Source organism: Dermacentor silvarum, chromosome 10 (genome assembly GCF_013339745.2).
Source record: "Dermacentor silvarum isolate Dsil-2018 chromosome 10, BIME_Dsil_1.4, whole genome shotgun sequence".
Taxonomy (NCBI): domain Eukaryota; kingdom Metazoa; phylum Arthropoda; class Arachnida; order Ixodida; family Ixodidae; genus Dermacentor; species Dermacentor silvarum.
In genome coordinates this window covers 124,289,151-124,307,166 of record NC_051163.1, presented here as the reverse complement: position 1 = coordinate 124,307,166, position 18,016 = coordinate 124,289,151, and the positions used below count along the sequence as shown (strand labels likewise).

The following is an 18,016-nucleotide window of genomic DNA, read 5'->3' as shown; positions in this document are numbered from 1 at the left end:
GTGTCTACATATATTGTGATGTACCGGACGTTCACCGAATATCGCTGTGAACCTGAAGTTTCTACAGAAATGCAGCGCAAATACCACGTCGTCAATCGGCACAGCGCCGACAATAAAGAGTTAGCGTCCTCGACGACTATGCTGCATACACGTGTGTCGTCAGCTGCACGAACCACCGACGCCGTACAAAACATTTTCGGCGCTCGCCGCTAGGGTACAGCGCATGCATACTCGGGCCATGGAAAAGGCGGATTACATGCCCAGTGCCGTCGATCTTGCTCCTTAGAAGACGACGCACAGCGTTGTAGAAGGCACGGAATTATTTTTCTCGTGCGATCCGACATGTGCTGTAGCATTTCCATCATGATACTTTTACCTTACCACTCATCAAGATACACAAATCTTATTTATACCGAGAAATACGCGTTTTAGAAGCTGTCACAATATTTTGAGCGGTACTATTTCTTTAGTTGTGGAGGCAATTTGCTGCTGCGCTTCGGTTATCGTGGCGGGGCCTCTCCTGTCTTCTAAAGTTGTTCCTGACTATAGTAACGGTGCTCCCGCGCTGCCTTCCCGATTTCCCCCTTTCGCGTGAGAGATTGACTGGTCAGTTCCCCTTGCACCCCGTTGCAAGATACGCATTTCGTGCCGCAGCACAGCGTCTCCCCGCCTCCCTCCCTCCCATACCTCCACGGCCTTTCGCGCGACGGAAGTCGCGTTTGCTTTCCGCCGTGCGTTCGCTCTCCGTGATAGCGCGCTCCCCCGCGCGCTTTCACTCGTGCGTATGGCGCGCGGCGACGATTTTATCGCCCTTGGACTTTATACGGAACCTCACGGCGACGACGACGCCACCGGCAGAAATCCGCTTGAAGTGTCCATATAACTGCTATCCCAATAAAACAAAAACCAAAAGCCAGCCAAATACTCGACACATGAAATATACACGTGCGATTTAAGAGCAGGGAAACCGTGACGGCGCACTTACGACTAGCAATTTGCGCACTCATCCCGTTTTGTAGATGGGAGCGCCTGGAATGTTCTTTCTTGCACCTTTGGTAATAGAAACTCATACTTTGCGCTGGCGCATGCCCCTCCAATGCGTTTTGGCGGAGCTATACGACCAGCGCATGGTGTTGTCGACTCTACAAATGATTTTGCTTGGCATGTCTATGCGTAGACCGTAACACGACATCTCAATGGAACCCCGCCGGCGACATGCTCTTTCAGGGAACAGTCATGCCTTTCTCGACTGATCAGAGGGCGAATATGGCTCTGGGGGCGGCGCGCGGCGACAAGAGGACGACAGCCAAGATATGCAATATATGGCATTGTGGAGGGCGCCCTAGTAAAAAAAACTTATGGGGTTTTACGTGCCAAAACCACCATCTAATTATGAGGCACGCCGTAGTGGGGGACTCCGGAAATTTGGACCACCTAGGGTTCTTTAACGTGAACCTAAATCTAAGTACACGGGTGTTTGCGCATTTCGCCCCCACGGTTTTCGATCCCGCGACCTCGTGCTCAGCGAGGGCGCCCTAGGCCGTCAACGATGCTGCAACAGTACGAAGTCCTTTGCGAGACGGGTAGCTTCATAAGAAAGCTAAATGCAGGACTGCGACTGCTCACCAAGAAGCTGAAGCGCATGTTCAGGCATTCTTTGCTGCAAACCATCACGGCAATGTGGGCGACCCCAGTGCGGAAGCTGGAACCTCGAAGACATCGGTCTGGAGAATTAAAAAAAAAGCCAGATGCACCCGTACCGTGTACATCTGCATCAAAAGCTTGAAGACCGATATTTTCAAAACTGACTTGACTTTGCCTATTGATGTTTTTCGAAATGGGAACAAGAACCGGACATTCTTACCGTCCTGCTGTGGGCGGACGAAGCAAATTTCCCCAGAAACACACAACTTAATGTTCACAGCGCGCGCTAATGGAGTGATAAGAATCCCCACTGGCTGGCGCAGACACGACACCAATACCAATGGTCATTTAATATATGATGCGGTATTTTGGAGCGCAGCTCTTAAGAAGAGTACACACTAAAGCGGAAAAACGCGCGCGGTGCACCGCCGCCGGCAAAACACCTGCGGCAGGGCGGCCACACCAACCGGCGGCGCGACGCGGCGGCAGCCACGTGACAGCATAGACTCCTCCCCCCTTCTCGAACTATCCGTCAGCTCCGTCCGGGATCTGACGCGTGCAGACAATAATGCGAAACGAGTTTCCGGTTAACACCGGACGCGAGTACGAAACCAGCGGTCTGCATGAAACCAGTTTCCCGCGCGCACGTCACGTAAGCGGTCGTTCTCATTGGTCTCCTTCATCTGCGGCAAGCAGCAAACCGTGAAAAATCGGTCCAGAGCATGGTGTAAGAACATTTAGGTGTTGACACTGTGAGCGCGCAAGCGTCCAAAATATGCTTGGCAGCGTGGGGGTGCACCGAGTAGCTCTGCTGCGAGCCGATAGATGGCGCCGCAGTCAGCGGTCCCTGCTTAGCAGCGCCGGTGACTTTGACAATGCTCTGCCTCCCCTAAATTTTCGTTCATAGTGGAGTGAGTAAAACTCAAAGCGCGAAGTAAATTTGTTATTTCAAGTTAAAGGATAAGTAAACCAGGCTCAATGATTCGCTAACATGAAGGTTCCTTGTACATGGCGTGAATGACGTGAACACGGATCGACCGGGCAGCACTCAAAGCCCACTCAAGTTACGCTCGCGCGCACAATTTGTTTCATTCGGTCTAGCCGTTCATCCAAGCATAACAAAATAAAAGCGTTAGCCCACGTGCTACCCCTCGATCAGAAGAAAATAGTGACAGCACCGGAAAATGTTGTATTTCATGCTTATCGTTGCTTCCATTCACGCTCAGAAAACCGTTCAAGCATCGTTGCGCGAATTTAGTGTGGCTGCGATATAAATTAAGAAATGAAACGGCGCAAACTTGCGATATGCAACGCACTAGAGCAAAGTGGCTGTTCATGGCTAGAACTTGTGATGAGACTGCACATCAGCTATGTAAAAACTCTTTCAAATGCGAATTTATTAGACGGGACGAGGGCAGGCGTCTTATCTTGAATTACAGCACCACAAATGCAGTTTACTGATGAAAACTTGATCAAATGCCTTTTTTATTCCAATTCCACTTAACATAGACCGTGTATATTACTTATTTGGCTTTCGTCAATTGAGAACTGAGTTGCTCTTGCAAGATCTAAAAAAAGAAGTGCTTTCTTTTTTCTTAAATTGCATATGGGAATATGCCAATGAAAGCGTGTTTGACAATGCATGCTGCAGTCTGTCCACAAATACACTTACACCCACCACACAATAATCTTTTTTGCAAAGACGCAATACGAAAAAAATTGTGCATGAAGCAGCTCGACAATTTTAATAGAGGATAACAATCCAAGAAGCTTACGCTCTCATACACTTCCACAATGGAAAAATGTTGAATAAAAACATGAAAGCGTGTAATATACACCACACGCGCATTGTAAAAAGGAATTCAGTAGCCAGGATGGAACAAATTTGAAAATCAGGCACACATCTGCACAGAAAACAGCAGTATTATGCAGGGTGCACAATGATTTTAAAATATGCAAATGTAACGTAGGGGCACAGAATCATAGTAATGTTGTTGCTGTCCCTTGGAGATACCCAGATTATTTTTTACATTCCGCCTAATTACATAATTATATAGTCCTAATTAATTATTCAACTTCTCAAATATTATAATTGGATTAAAAGTGTCAATGAGAAAATTGTAGAGCAACATAAAAGACTCCCGATACAGATTATATTCCTCAATGCGCGCTACGTAGAAGTGTTTTTCCGAGCGTGAAAGAAGCCCACTAATACACGCAAAGTGCCTCGAGCAGCCAGTCACGCGGCAATGTTGTGTGTATTCGCGGGTTTCTTTCAAAATAATTATGTATTAGGCGGAATGCAAAAAATAATCTGAGAATCTCCAAGCGACGTCAGACAACATTACCTTGGTTCTGTCCAGCTACGTGACATTGTGCAAATTTTGCTGCGTGTATAAGAATATACTGGGTGTCTTATCTATCATGCACCAAGATTTAAAAATATGCAAAACTACTGTGGCACACAGAAGGTTCTCTCTTCCGCAGCGGCTTTCGAGGTTTATTTGACCGTGTGAGGTTCTTTGGACAGTTCGGAAATAAGGTGAGAACTACATTTGCAGACAGAACAGGGCTTTATGGCGCGTCAAGTAGCACCCTCTTATCGAGCTCCGCGTAATATGCTATCGATATCGTATCCTCTCAAAAATGCTTATCGCAGACATGGTCGGTAGGCATTAGAGTTCGGTCTGCCCTCAGATTTGCATGGCGCCACTTCTCTAGACGACCGCTGTCGGACGGTGCACGCTCTGCCGGTAAAGTCCGGTATTCAGAATTGCAGTTCGGAACGAAGCACTTTCTACCCATTTCAAACGCCCCTCAGAAGGCCGCTGCCACCTTTTGTCGAGGGCCCGTGGCGACAATACCAAGCACAAGCTCATGAAACGCACGCGAACAAAAAGCGTGCCATCAAACCATTGCGGCCGCGCACATGCAAGCAGGAAAACGAAGCAACGGCAGCACGCACCTTGCCGTTGAGGCTGGGACCGCATTCCGCAGCGCGCTCTACGACGGCGCCGACCGAGCTGTAACCGAGCCGAACATAATCTGGACGCTAGAGGGCGGCGCTTTCGCGCGCGTTCCGGAGAGAGTGTCAGCACCTCTCTTGCTTATTCTTACACCGTGGTCCAGAGTAGAATTCTAGTACACTCTAGTCCAGAGGTAGACCCTACCAGAGGCTCTATTCTAGACATTCCGCCATTTTCTTCGAGGCGTGACGTAGGCGCGACGCTTACAAAATGGCGCCGATGGCCCCCTTTTGCTTACCTGAACGTCGCCTCCGAGGGCTCCGATGTCGCTGCGCATGCGTGAGCTGAGAGAAGGTGACAAAGGAGAACAACTCTCCTTTGCCGGATGTGACGTCACATTGTTTGTTTTTTGCTTTTTGAAATAGCTACTCTCGAACTCAGACACTATGGCTCGGGCCTCGTTCGCGCGCGCATTGTGAGCATTCGTTTCGTTTTTTTGCACTTGCTTAGAAGCTGAAATTACGGACATTGCGGGGTTGGGCTTGATGACATTTGTTGCTCAGCTGCCGCGACGCATTTGGAGAAAAGGTGAGTGTCGTGCGATTGCCCGTTCTCTAGCTTACACTTGTAAAAACAACCGGTTGCGCATTTGAGCTGTGGCCGATGTGATCTCAAAATTCGAAGGAGCACGAAACGGTTGTCGCAGGTGTCGTAGTGATCGCAGGATTATTTATTCGTTCGTGCCTTCAACAAGTACTATCGCAGTTCCTACGCGTTACCCCGATGTAAAACGAACGGCGGAAGCGTTCACGCGCCAGAAAATGCATGCACTTAACTAGCTCTGTCGATGAATGCCGTCCTTTGGTATAAATCTCGTGCGTAGGTCTTTGTTTCTCCATCTCTATGGGATGACTATGCTATGCGCCTCTTATTTACCCATGCAATACAAGGCTGCATTCAATTACCTTGCTCACTGCTTGCGCTGACCACGGTAGGTGCGTCAGAGGCTTTCATTTGTTGCAGTGAGATAACGAAACCGTATTTCTTTCACTTACAGCTTCTTAGCAACTCTTTTGAGAACCGTGGAGTTAAATCGTGCAATGTGTACGTTGTGAGCAAGCTGTTAAACAATCCCGCTTTACTGCTGCTGTCGCTTTTACGGGCACCTTCAAAATTAACCATATACGAGTGTATGAATTCAGCTCACCTTTCTATACACGTCCGTTGCTTTCGTTGTTCGTAGATCATGTGCGTACCTTTGAAACCATAATCGACATTGTAAAAACAGCAGGAAGGCAGATGACACAAATACTGTGTCTGCCTTAATTGTTGTTTGTGCTGTTTTTAAAATATCAAGCAACTCCACACACGTGCTGTGTTTTTTTTTTTTGCTTGTTTTTTTCTTGGAGGATTTGCTTCTAACTGCGGCAGTGATGTTGTGTATTGTCCTCAGGAACGCTTGCCTTGTGCACATTTGTCTAATTTGTTTCACTGTGCTGCTGGTGTCTTTACAACTTCTGCTTATTTCTTTTGGCCGCACCTTATATTTGTTGCCTTTGTCAACATCTGACCTGTTTCTGCCTTGTTGAAAGCAAGTGGCCACAAGTACTGCTTAGTTTGCTCAATCTAAACCTGGTGTGTGTATCTATTTGCTAAGGGCATGCTTCTGCTCCTTTAAAGGTTGCTTTAACTAATAGTGGTTTGAGACATCATGTATGACACCAGATAACTATTGTTCTAAAAAGGTGGCAAAGCTTGACCACAGATTTAAAAGTATGGAGATGCTAAGCATTAAAATGTTCCAAGTTGCCACAAAGTATTACACGCATTTAAATTTGCAGTCGCATAAGACATACTAAAAGTATAATCCACAAAATTTGCTTCGAGGTGTCTTGAGACAGTAAATTGAGGAGAAAGAATTCTATTGTGAGTTGCCAATGGTTGTCGTGAGCTCTAGTCCATTTTCTATGCAGCCACGTACTGTTCCTTCGTTGTCTGTTACCATCACGTGCTTGTTACTAACAAGAAATTGAGCTCCGTGGTTCCCCTGATTTTTGTCGCTCATAAAATGTAAATGTCTCGACATTGGCAGCCTTAGTGCCTCAACGTAGAATACGAGTGTTCATTGGCCAGTTGCCTGCTTTTAAGATAATGTTTTATTTAATGTCAGGGGTTTAAAGGATACTTCACATCTGCCATCATGGCTGTTCTGCTGCCTAGCATTTCCAGGACGAAGTTTGGTACAACTATCCAACACATGTGCAACTATCCAAGAAAATAGACATTGGAACAACTGGTGACGTAGCTCACTTGGTAGAGCATCGCAAGCGCAAAGCAGAAAATGTGGGTTACGCTCCAACCGGCCGCAAGTTGTCTCTTAATGCAAAGCATTATCATGATCTATTTTTGAATTTCTTAGTACACCTGCCCAGGTAGCTTCATTAATAATTAGTAATGCTCCTGATGGTGGGTATTTAACGCGAGCACCAAGTGCAGCAGCCCAATTCTTTGCGGCGAGGAGAGGTAGCGGCGTCGGAAACGTCGTAGAAGCGACGGGGTGAAGAACTGCGGGGCGAACTTGAATTCCAGAAAGTGTTTCGAGGCGGCGACGACCAACGGCTAAGGCAGTGACGGGAAACGTGACCGATTCGGCCGCAACAGGAACACATCGGCCTGTCATCAGGTGTACGCCAGTCCGATGGATTCCGGGCACTGTAGGGATAACGGGCGCTGTACGGTGGACTGCGATAGGACCGAGGCATAGGAGCAGGGCTGGTGTCATGACTACTCAAGGATCGGGCGCTGGGGAGACCCGTATGAGCGATTTCCTGGCGAACCACGGACTGGATCAACGATATCGTCTCAGCAGTTTTGGTACAAGACGTCTGTTGAGGCGAGACAAGAAGCGCTGCTTCGAGTTCGTTGTGCACAATGCGGGTCACGTTTTCACTTGGTGGTGGCAAGCTAGATTGGTCGGTTGGGTCGGTGCAAGAAGAGGTCGTTGCTGTATTTGGAAGCCGTGTAAACTGATTATGTATACGGCGGCTCTTCGCCTGCTCGAAACGGCGGCATTCCTTCATGATGGCGTCGACAGTCGATAGGTCTCTAAAGACGAGAAGGTTGATTGCGTCGTCCGCGATACCTTTGATAATGTGCCCTACCTTGTCCGCCTCTGGCATTGACGTGTCGATTTTATGACAGAGGGCGAGGACGTCCTGAATGTAGGAGACGTACCACTCGGTAGCAGTTTGGGCACGCGTGGCGAGTTGTTGCTTGACGGCTAGCTGTCGACCAGTCCGATTGCCAAAAACGTCGGACAGCTTCTCTTTATACAACTCCCAGCTGGTTAGTTCTTCCTGGTGTGTATAATACCACGTTCGTGGTGTTCCGTCGAGACAGAACACGACATTGGCCAGCGTTATGGGCGGATCCCACCTGCTCACCTTGCTGACGCGCTCGTACATCTTCAACCATTCTTCTACGTCAACACCATTGAGGCCGTTGAACTTGCCGGGGTTTTGCGGCAGAGGTAGAGCAACGTACTGGGTCTGCGTAGTCGGTGATGCAGCTGCAGACGCGGTGCCTGCCATTGGATACATGTTCCCAGGCTGGGCGAGACGTCCGCTGCGGAGCTCCGTGGCGAAGACGCGTACCCAGCTCTCACCAAAATGTCACGGGTATAAACTATTTACAAGATGTATTTACAGGAGATAGATAGACAGCATCTGAGAAGAGAGGTATGGTATGGTATGCCTATCTTTTGCCAAGATTTGGATGGAATTAGGCAATCTTTTTTAATAATAAATTCGGTAAAGCTAACTGGAGAAAATGAACAAAAATAAAATATTTAAGAATTCAAGCAAATCTATTTGACGCACTTATATATTCCTCTACGGCTGAGCAAATATCCCTGTGGCACTTTCCAAGAGAGGGGGTGCCTAAAGAAAGGATATTTAGAATAGAAAAGCCTAAACCAAGCTGTGTAAATTTTGATTGGAGAATATTTTTCCTTAAAGAAGAAAAACGGCGGCAGAATATGGAAAAATGAGCTATTGTTTCATGTTCTCCACAGAATGGGCACAGAGGGGAGGGCACCAGACGAGCCCTGTGACGATAGAAGTTTAATATTGGTACCCGACAACGTAATCGGGTAAAGATGACTTCAGTTTTTCTGGTGTGAAAGGAATTTTTGGCCCAAGGTAATAGGAGGTGTCTATATTCTGAGAAATTAGCTACAGCTGGGTTCAAAAAGTCTTTAATAATTGAATATCTCCTGAATCTAGTAGTCGTTAGGTAAGCTATTGTAGGAAGTAATCGTAATATTGAGGGCCGCTCTCGCGAGACTGTCAGCCATTTCGTTCATGACTAATCCTTTATGTCCAGGCACCCAATGCAATATAATTAAATTTGTGTGGGCAGGCACTAGGAAATGAAATGTACGTAATAGGTTAGTGACACTATTTGTTGTGAGCGAGGAACATAAAGATAAAGAATCTGTTATTATTACTACCACCGATATTGATGAATTCAGTTTGCGTAGGTCTACAGCTAGAAATTCAGCCAGAAATACGGAAAAGAAGTCCGGAATCCTGATTGCGAATGACCAGAAAAAGGGACCCTTTAACAAATTTTTTGGGTCCCAAAAGTGTGTACTTTCTAATTGTATGGTTTACTTATGTTAAATAAACTTTCAAACTTTCAAACAAATCTAGAGCAGGAGAGAAAATGTCAATTCCAGATTTTTATTCACACATGGGCATGCCAAAATAGCCCCAATAACTCCCCACATCGAAACGCAACGCACGAGCAGTGGGAGATGGTGCTGACCAGCTCGGCACTGGAGGATCAGCGAAAGCTTATCGCCAGAGCCGAAAGTGCTGCCACCGCCGCTGGGGCCCTGGACTGAAGGCTCCACCCACCACGGAGATCGACGCTTCTCCGTGCCCCATCAAAATTAAGTTTTGTCTCTCTCTCTCTCACTGTGAGGCGTCTGTCGCAATGACCGTTCTTATAGATAAACTTAATAAATGGTCTTGTAATAGGCCGTTCAATATAATATAAGAAAGGAGTTTTGCGTTGTTTGGGTAGATGTCATCATATATGATTTGTAGGTTCTCTCGCACATCACAAATAGGCGGCACCTCCCAGATACGTACATTTAAGGGATTGATTAATGTTTGTACGAAGACCACCTGGGATGTATGAAAACGAGGCCAGTGTACTCCGAAGAATAGTGCAGGCTCGGAAATGAATATGTATTCTAATCTTGTAATAGGGGATTCATACAACTTTAAGACTGTTTGCACCGTCAGTAAACGAAATCTACACAATATTGAGGGCAGCCTGACTTCTTGGTGTAGTATGTTATTGGCAACACATTTCGGTAATCCACAACACAGTCGTAGGGCTTACCACTCGAGCAGAACAAGGGGACGTAATTTATAAGCTGGCACACCAGAAAATAATACACATCCCAATTCTAAAATGGGCCGCACATACATTTTTATATATGATTAAAAGTGGATCTCTCCGCATTCCGGACCGACTGTTGCACAACTTACGAAGCATACCAACGACTCTCACTCCTTTTTTAACTATATGGTCAATATGGCCGAGCCAGCTGAGGGAACCGTCATATACTACACCTAAATATTTCACAGACTCCACTTGAGGTATAGTCTCGGGGCGATAGGATAGCGATACACTAACGGGATTGTTAAGAGGTAAAACCAATATCGAGCTTTTCTAACGATAAATGAAAGGCGAATTTTGTTGCCAGGTTTCTATGGTGTAGAGGTAGTTCTGTAGTCGATAATATAGAGAGTGGATATCACTGTCTGATGCGAAGAAAGCAATGTCATCTGCGTATACGTATGTTTGTACATCTTGATGAAGAGGAATAGAACACATCAGAATGTTAAAAAGTAATGGTGAAGTGACAGCTCCTTGAGGAACACCACGTGATTGATTATATATACTCGAGGAAATGCCTCTTAGAGAGCAGTAAAATGTTCTTCCATTTAAAAATTCACCAATCCAGTTTCAAAAATAATATGGAATCTCTAGATTTCGCAATATATCTAATACGATTAAGTGTTCTACGCTGTCGTATGCTTTGGAAATGTCTAATGTCACGAGAGCACCTATTTGCCTCTGTCACCGTGCTAATTTTATTCTACTTTCTAAGTCCACGTGAGCATGCCAAATGGAACATGATGGTCGGAATCCAATTTGGCAGGGGCTAGCAAGTCTTTGTTCACTATAAATTTAATCATATGGGCATAGAGAATTCTTTCAATTCATTTAACCAAATTTGAACTTAGGGCAATTAGTCTAATGTTATCTATTGTATATCCTTCCCCATGATTTTTAAGAATTGGGATGATTTTAGCGATTTTCCACGCAGACGGAATCCATGAAAACCGAATTGAGTAATTTACAACAGCTAAAAGGTCATCAGAAGCTTCCTTAAATAGGATTCTGATCATAGCACATGCTACCCCATCCACGCCGGGAGCTGAATCTGGAAGCCGCTCCACAATTTCAGCCAATTCAAACATAGAGATTTCTGTAAAATCATCTGATGCCCGTCGTAAGCGACAACAACTTGGCAATACGGAAGAAAATGTAATCTCTAATCCCTTCGCGAGGCTGTTGCCACTTCGTCCTCTTATCCGTCGTCGACATTGTCTGCTTTCCTCACCGTAACAATATCAACTAGAATATCGGCTATCTCCGTTTGCTCTCTGATACACAACGCTCTCTTCCTGTATTTTAACGTTAGGACTAACATTTTTCTTTGTGCTGACTTTTTTCCATCGCTCTTTGTGCGGTCCTTAACTTGTTTTAGAGCTTCTTTGTAAACCTCCAAATTTCTGCCCCATATGTTAGCACCCGTAGAAGGCAATGATTGCGCATTTTTCATTTCTTTTCTTTTCAACGACAGTGGTAAGCTCCCAGTCAGGATTAGGTAATGCCTTCCGTATGCACTCCAACCTAATTTTATTCTTCTGTAAATTTCCTTCTCATGATCAGGGTGCCCTGTGAGTAGTTGACCTAGGTAAACGGTAGTCCTTTACATACTCTACCCATTGGACCACAAATATCCGTCGGATATCCAGTTTAGATCCGAACGTCCTGGGCCCACACTGGTCATTCAGCGGACGTACATGGGACATCCTTTTTTGACATTAAAGAAAGTTCCGTTTATTTTGTTCCTGTGGAGGTCCTCTGGATGTTCCCCTTTGGATGCGGGAAACGTCCAGTGTGTGTTATCCCTTGGTCGTCCTTTGAATGTAGGAATCTTTTCTACAAATAATGTACGTTAATGCGACTATTTTTCATTAGAATTTCAACGATGATATGCTGTGAATATATTGCTAACATCGCATGCACGTGGGCATGGTGCTTAACTATTAAGTGGACTTCTATGGGCAAAGAAGAAAACGAAATTAAGTACAAATAATTCTTCCAGAACTAAAGTTTCCTCTCGATGTGTCCTGAGTGAAAAGGAATTGTGAACCCAAATCACCAGCTAATGAACATTACGCGGATACCGTTTTATCATGCTTTGGCCATATTACGTAATGAACAATTGCGGAGGGCGTACAGAGGCCTGCCTCCAAGCCCCCTGAATAAAACTAAACGATAGCCATATTTTGCCGAGCCAGCCAGCCGGCGAGGATGTCCGCGCTACAGTGTACTAGAATCTTCTATTCACTATATCCGCGCCTCGAGCGCGCGTCGGCGTCGTCATTTGTTTTCTTGATTTTTTTTTTCTTTTTTTTCCGCTGGCGTCATGACATTCGCGGTGCTGCTCCCCGCGAGCAACGCCGCGATTACAAAGAGGGAACTGAGAGGGCGAGCAGCGAGGAGGGTGACTAGCGCCTCGCCACCGGCGTACCCCTCTCCCCTCGTTGTGCGCCTCGCACTGCTCACAGCCTCGCGTTGATCCCGCCGCCATACAGAAGGCACGTGGCGCCTTTATGTGCAGTTTTGTAGCTGTGGTCGTAGTTTTGCCGCTGTGTACGTTGGCGTTGTAACAGGTGTTCTGTGGTGCCGTTCGGTGTCGTGCAAAGAGCTCTCCTGCAAAAATGTGAGTATTCATTTGTCACCTTCGATTTTCTTTGAAAATGGGACGTACCGCCATTGGGCGTGTTAGGAAGCGCTTGGTAGTTTTCGTTTGCCTTCGTCTCGCGCCGCCTCCGCTACGCGTTTCGACGCGAAGTGTGTCGTGTCCTATACGACTGTACGTCTCCGAAAAGGCGTCTCGAGAGACGAAGAAATCTTTGTCACTTCTTGAGTGCGCAAGCGAGCACTCGCTGGAGGATGAACGTCCAGAACAGCAACCGCCAAAGCATGTAGCCGGAGTTTCCCGCGATGTTCCGAGAGAAACTGCATGACGCTGTCATTTCCGATGCAGTGGACTGCGGCGAGCATCAGCGCGCCGATTTCTCAATGAATCCTTATTATTCCTCTTGAGTGCATTTGTGCTAATTGCTTGCATTATTCCGCGAGTTTGCTTCAATTGCTACGCCATGTCCGAGATCCACGCTGCAGCAACTGCAAACACGACTTGGCATGTGCTTTTTCATAGCAGCATTGCCTCCAAATATGTATTTGAGAAATAGTAATGCAGCAGTAGGGAGCGATTTATGTCAATTTGTTTGGTACATACCGCACACAAATTAGGGTAAACTTAATGTACCATCAATTCAATATCTATGCAAATGTTGAGTGCTGATGGAGATATCTGAGATTTCCTTAGCTATGTGACATTCGGTACATACTGTTACATGAGTACAGATGAAAAAAATTTGTCCTGTGGTCTTTACAAGATGCATTGGGGTTTGTCAATGCTTGCTATTGAAGAAAATGTGGTCGCTATTGAAGAAAATCGAGTTACTACACTAACAATATATGTGGGTTGATTTCAGCTGCTGCAACAGTTTCCCCAAGGAAGCACAACAGATGTTGAAGATGCCATCAAATCATGGCTCAGACATGCACCGGAAAGGGCATCAGGCACCCTCGAACACAAGGAGCCTGCAACGTCTGTTGAAGACTCAAATGAAGGTATGTTTTTGAATGGAACTATTATTGCAATTGGCTTCATCTGCTTCTCACAAGAGTAAAAGAGCAACCTTCAACGCTGAGCATTTTGTGCCATGGTTCAAGTCCTTCGGTGCCTTGAATTTAAAATAATCTCTTAATTGTTCTTTAGACATGTTTTATTCTGTTGGAAGTGGGGACAGTTCAACGTACAGGTGATGGCTGGTGTGGACCTCCTGCCCGGTCTGCAGCCTTGTTCGCACAATTTTCTTAGCTTGGTCAGGTGATAGTGTGTGTATCCCTTGCTGGGGGAGAATTTTAATACCTACTATATATAGGGTTTGGAATAAGGTGGGGTAGACAGGAAAGATTGGGTGGGTGTGTGCCGAGTAATCAGCAGCATTGGCAGCATGGCCTTGAATACAGTGTACTCTCAACCAAAAATGTTTACGAACCAAGAGATCTGACAAAAAGGCTGATATCTCGGCAGCCTCAAAACGCAGCCTGGTATTCCCATTTCCAGCTTCTACTTGTATATGCGAACAACATTGTGATGTACGATTTTACTGGCTTTTAAGGGCTGCTCGGATATTTAGTGTTTTCTGAGATCCCGTGGTCTGTAAATTTCTTGGTCGATACTACATTGATGCACCTTGCAGCTGGGACTTGCACTATAATTATGTGTATCACTTCACAGGCTTTTATTGCCTTGTGAATTTTTTGGAGTTCTTGATGGCCATGAATGAGTCTATGCTTTTAGGTGCTAACTCATAGGAGCAGATGCAACACGACCAAGAGCAAAGGAATAACATGTGACAGGTGCATTTGTTTTCCTGAATGGTGTATGCTGGCAGCTAGTAAAAATGGATTTCTTTCTTGCCTTCCCATCAGATGCTGAATGAGTACCTTCCTTGCCCGCTGCACTCCAATCCCATGCCAGTGCCATGACATTCGTGTGCCCGATTACAGCAGCTACCAAGTAGCTATAGATAGTACCTTCACAGCATCATTGTTACTTTTTCTCTTCTTATTTTAGCATATGTGTTAAGCAATGTGTGTGATCAATGCTCACTATCCAGGAAGCATGTTCACTTTCAGTATGAGATTCACTTGTGTGGGCTTTCCACTTCATTTTTCTTTATGGCCGGTTCTGATCATTAGCAGTTCTAGTCAACAGGTGATTTTGAGGGACAAATTAGGATACTAATTTGTATGTTTGTTTCTCTTTTTTCTATGTGTTAAGTGAAGCAATGTGTCCACTCAGTGCTTATTATTTAGGAAATGCTTTGTTTCTTGATAAGAGGTTCATTTCTGGGAGCTCTTAGCTTCGTCTTTCGCTTGGCAGCTCATTATTCAAAAAGCACATTCATTCTCTCCATATAGATTTAATCCACGGGTTAATTCTTACTCTTTTAGACTTTGTTGTTATTGATGTTCAGTAGTTCCCTCAGCAGTTTTTCAACGCACATTTTACTCATGTTGATTAGTGTGCTTAGTGGTGGTTGCCTTTAAGCATTTCTAAAATTCAGTCTTCATGATCCCATCTGCTTTTTTAGTTACTTGCATTGCAATTTTTGTGTTGCTGTTGGACATTTTCAGTTGTTTTGCAGAGTACTAACACTATTGTGATGTGTCTCAGTTGATTAAGTACACATTTAATTACATTTGCCTTGTATTCTTCTCAGCGTGAAAAGTGTTCGGTGCTGTATAGTAGTTTTCTTAGTAATTTCGTTTGCAAATTTCATGTTGACGCCATGTTTTATGTACAAAAAATGACGTGGTGACCTAATAAGTAGCATGGCCGCTTGTGTTGTTTGAGCTGCACCTGATTATTTTTGTCGTCACGTTTATGTAATGACAGCTTGAAGCAGCATTTTTAGTCATTTTATATGGGTTTTGTAGCAATATTGGCAAACTATTTTGCACTGCTGTTAGTCTACTGTGCTCAAATATTTTGATTTTGTGTTGCAATAAAATAGTTTAACAAGATTTGTCTTGTTGATTATGCATTGAGCTTTGTTATAATGTGCAGGACATATGAACAAAGCTCTTGCCGTGGTTTGTGAAGTACTATGATTTTAGTGTATGCATGGTATTTTTGCATGTCTGGCTTAGTGGCTGTTATTCTATAACGTAAAGTTTCAGCTTTCCCGAAATACACAGGCACCCAGATATGGTTAGTTTATTTCTTTTGTACTGCCTTGTATCCTTTGGCAAAAGTTCTCTTCCCAGTTCAGTGCACTAGACTTGGTACTTTGCTAAGCCATGTGGTACAGTTCATGCTGTGGGCCCTGCTGATGAAGCACGGCAGGCTGATGACAAGCCTTGTTTTTCAGGGTAATAAAGCCCCACTACTCGCATTAGTGTGGCTTCTTTCTGTACCTTAGTCAAGGATATTCATAAATTACTGGTATAGCTTGCACAAAGCTTCACTAAGGATTTAAAAGGAATGTGCCTCCAAACGTCCAGTGGACATCCTGCAATTGAAAATATAGTCCTTCGGACATCCACTGGTCATTTTTCTTTACAAATGTTCGCATCTAAACATCCAGTGGACATCCTGCACTTTACAGGGTCCTAAAGGTATACTATTTAGGACATCCACTGGACGTTTCGTATAGGAAAAGCTTATTTTCAAATATCCTGTGGACATCCGAATATCCGATTTTGATGTACGATGGACGTTTTTTGGATGTGCTTTTTCTTTGCGTCGGACGATCCTACGGACATCCGTAGTACATCATTGGGACTTCTGGGGATATCCGACGGACGTCAAAATATCCGTTGTTGGATGTCCACTGAACGTTCGCTGGAGATCTGTGGTCCAATGGGTAGAGGCTGACTGGCGATCCTGAATACTTTTCCCTTGCCAGGCTATTGAACATTATCTTTGTCTTCTGCATATTACTCTTCAATCCCTCTCTTACACTTTCTCGGTTAAGTCATGCGACTATAGCACAATAAATGAGACGCAATCAGGCCTTACGTGGGCCAACTCGGCCCCCACGTGAAGTTTACGATGGCTTGGGGCTCCTGTTCCTAACCTAAACTAAGGTCTGGACGCCGTTGACGCATTACAATCATGTAGCACTGCATTTTCGGTCCTATGAAGGTTGTGCATTTCATGCTGACCGAATGATGAATGATGAAGAATTTATCAATATATTGGGGTGCCCCTTGGTTTATATTTCCACGCGTGTTTGATTCAATGTCGACAACTCGCGTTATGTGCGCGGCTCTGCTATCATGTTTTAAGTGTGAAGCACTTTAGGGTCTCGGGCTGTCGGCGTCTAATGTGATGTCATGTCGTCACGGTCACGCACAAAAACACGATCTGACGAAGACTCGTGCCTTGTTCACTTCGTATATGCCAAAATTGGCATGGAAAGTACGAATATATGACGAATATGAGTGATAGGTCATGACATCAATAACATCACATGCTCATCAGTTACGTCACGATTAACGAGAATAAAATCACGTGTGGCGCATACCGGCATTGGATGTGCGGGTATGAGTCAGGAATATGCGGGAATTAGCAGAAACTCCTGAAAATCGCTTCCGCAACGCAAGTCTGGTACCAGCGCAATGCAAGAGAGGGCGCCACCGACCCACAAGTGCTCGATTACTCCTCACTTCTGCAAGAATAGCACAAGAATAACATAAGGGAAACACCGGCGCATCACTGCTTCGCACTTCCCCAGGTTGCAAGTTCGTGGAGCTGCATTAGCGCTGGATTTGAATCCAGCGCCTAATGTAGCTCCAATCCTGCTCAAATCCTGCGCTTGTGTAGTTCAAACCAACGGTGAGTGAACATAAGGGAAAGACCGGCGCATCACTGCTTCGCACTTTCCCAGGTTGCACGTTAATGGAGCGGCATCAGCGCTGGATTTGAACTACACAAGCGCAGGTGTTTCCTTGTGTTTATCTTGTTTTATCATGTGTTTATCCTGTGTTTACCTTGTGTTTAGCAATCCATCATCCGTTTTGACACCTGTTCTAAGGCACAACTGGTGGGATACCGCCACGCACATGTAGCCAATACCTTTGCTGATGATAGTTAGAAGCGATTTTAACGAATTTCTGTTTTACGTTTCTGTTGCCACACGAACGCACGCGAGCATAGCAAATCGCACACGATTCTTGAACTTCATCGTTCGTTCCAGTAAAACGGCTCCATGGATCAGTTTCTAGGTGCGCTGATACTTTATTGTCTTGCGAACTATAGAATATAATCACGTCACCACCAGTGCATCTTGATGAATTGATATCAGGGCGGCCGGACGCAAACACCCCCATCTGATTCCATGACCGCTGACCATGCTAGTTATAACCGCCACCGAGTTGTATTGCTT

General features: G+C 45.3%; 1 long non-coding RNA gene across 1 annotated transcript; it reads left to right on the top strand.

The window, feature by feature from the left end:
* The first annotated feature begins 11,707 nt into the window (after positions 1 to 11,707).
* Positions 11,708 to 16,487, top strand: LOC119466057 (uncharacterized). The gene is made up of 3 exons (XR_005194996.2): positions 11,708 to 12,705; positions 13,547 to 13,685; positions 14,553 to 16,487. It is a non-coding gene; the product is annotated as an uncharacterized LOC119466057 (long non-coding RNA).
* The last annotated feature ends 1,529 nt before the right edge of the window (positions 16,488 to 18,016 follow it).